The sequence below is a fragment of the Thunnus thynnus genome, chromosome 5 (genome assembly GCF_963924715.1).
Source record: "Thunnus thynnus chromosome 5, fThuThy2.1, whole genome shotgun sequence".
NCBI lineage: Eukaryota > Metazoa > Chordata > Actinopteri > Scombriformes > Scombridae > Thunnus > Thunnus thynnus.
The window spans coordinates 18,057,692-18,059,776 of NC_089521.1; positions in this window are offsets into that span (position 1 = coordinate 18,057,692).

The following is a 2,085-nucleotide window of genomic DNA, read 5'->3' on the forward strand; positions in this document are numbered from 1 at the left end:
AGCCCATATAGACTATATTTATGAATATTTGGTGTGAAATAACCAGTGTGTTTTGCCAGAAACACAGACCTCCCTTGACCCTGTTACTCTGAGAGCATTGTTAAGGTGAATGTGATGCAGGATTGATAATAGATTAGCAATAACATGTTTATTCCATGGTTTATGTGCAACTCAGTCCAGACATCAGACTTCCTGATATAGATGTAGGCTACCTGATTGCCACCATTTCACTGTGATTAGAGAATAATTGAGACAATGCCCCACTCCATTTTTGGAGTAAGACATGCACCACACTGAAAGAATCTGATCTGAATGTATTTATTTTAAACTACAACTTCATATTTATTGATATTTCCTGTGAAAGTAGGATTGGAAATTCCTCCTTCAAGAGTAAGGCCTGTTTAAAAAAAGTTACTGAACATGAATGCAGTGTCAAGCTTGACAGAAGCCTGTCCTGTTTGTATGGCAAAATGACAACATGTGTTTGATTCATTTTAACCAAAAAAAAAAAAAAAAAGTTTGAACAAACAGAGTCAGAAGAACAACCAAACTTGGCAAACTTTGGCTGTTCAGTCATTGCAGCCTTTGTTGGGTAGTCTGTGGAGTCTCTGGTATGCACTCCACCCCCATCACTAACCAATGACATGTTCAACATGACAGCGCATGCTCTCTGCAGTGGAAGATTTCTTTAAAAAGATCCTCAGCATAGCAACAGGAGTGCCCTGCAAGTGCATTACAAGCCCACACATTACAAGTGAACTGAACACAGCCTTATATTGACTGACTGGTTGGATTGGTTTGAACAGGGTAGTACTAACACACCAAATCTTTTACATAAGATTACGTTCCAAAAAATTAAACTTGTTCTTTTGGACTGTACCAGTTAGTTTGCAAGTCATCTGCTTGTTGTTATTGAAAATTGTGCTTTTTTTGGAGCAAAACTCTAGACTCTAATTCAGTTTTAATCAAGGCAGGTTGGCAATGATGTTGAGCAAATTACAGCTATTGGTGCTCCAAAAAAAGAAATAGTAGATAAATGCCTCTTCAACGGATCTGGATAATTAAGACACTTTTTTTCATTGTGCTTGATAAAATTACTTTAGTCCCTGTAAACAACAAATGTGTCTAGCTATTTTATTTAAGTACAGACTTCAATTATAAGTCAACAGAAAGATCTTCCTTTTTTACAATAGTGGCCCTATGAACTATGACCTCACAAGCCTTAAACGATGATTATCATGAAACATTTCTCTCTCAGAATGGGCAGGCGGAAATGGGACCTTTTGTTTTGTAAAAAGAAAAGTGCACAACACTGTAGAAGTAGGGTGTGCCTTACACGTTGCAAAAACAGCACAAGCAACAGACAATACTGCCTCCATGGGTGTTTCAGGTAAAAGCAATGACTAAATGTCACTGTAAATAACCTCTGAAGGTTGATATGAGAACACGTCAGCTGTGTTCTTATGTTTGCTCTTCAACCTGCAAGACAAATGACTATGTACACTGGTGTGGTCGTGTTGTTCAACAAATAGTTTTTGACAGCCAAGTGGAGCCAAGTGCGTAGAAGCTAGTATCTGAGAACTCAATTAATTCTCAGATTAATTAGTAATTAACCATTAATTAATGGTAAAGTATGCCGTCAGCTTATGTGATTTCTATAAGGGCCAAGATTAGCGAGTTTGTAAATCAGAAACATAACTTTGTTTTATGACAATATTGTAGTTAAAACACTTTTTTCCCTAATGTGTAAGCATATGGCTTCATAGAAATGAGGACATAAAAATGACCAAATTGTGCACAAAGCCAGTTTAAAATAGTGTAACAGGATCAGTGTTGTCACAGTTTCAGCTGTTTCTCTGTACAAAGTTCAAGCCGTCCTCTCACAATGTGATATTCCCTTTCAGTTGAAGATTTCTATCTTCCCCTGTGGCGACTAAGCTTCACAGTCAAAATGTCCTCCATCAGAAATTAATCTGCGTGCAGACTCAAGATAGAGCTGATTCATAGGCACTTAACGGTAGTCTGTGTACATGGTTTTGTGTGTATTAGTGCATGTTCTTCACTGAAAAGATCGTCTACAAGAAT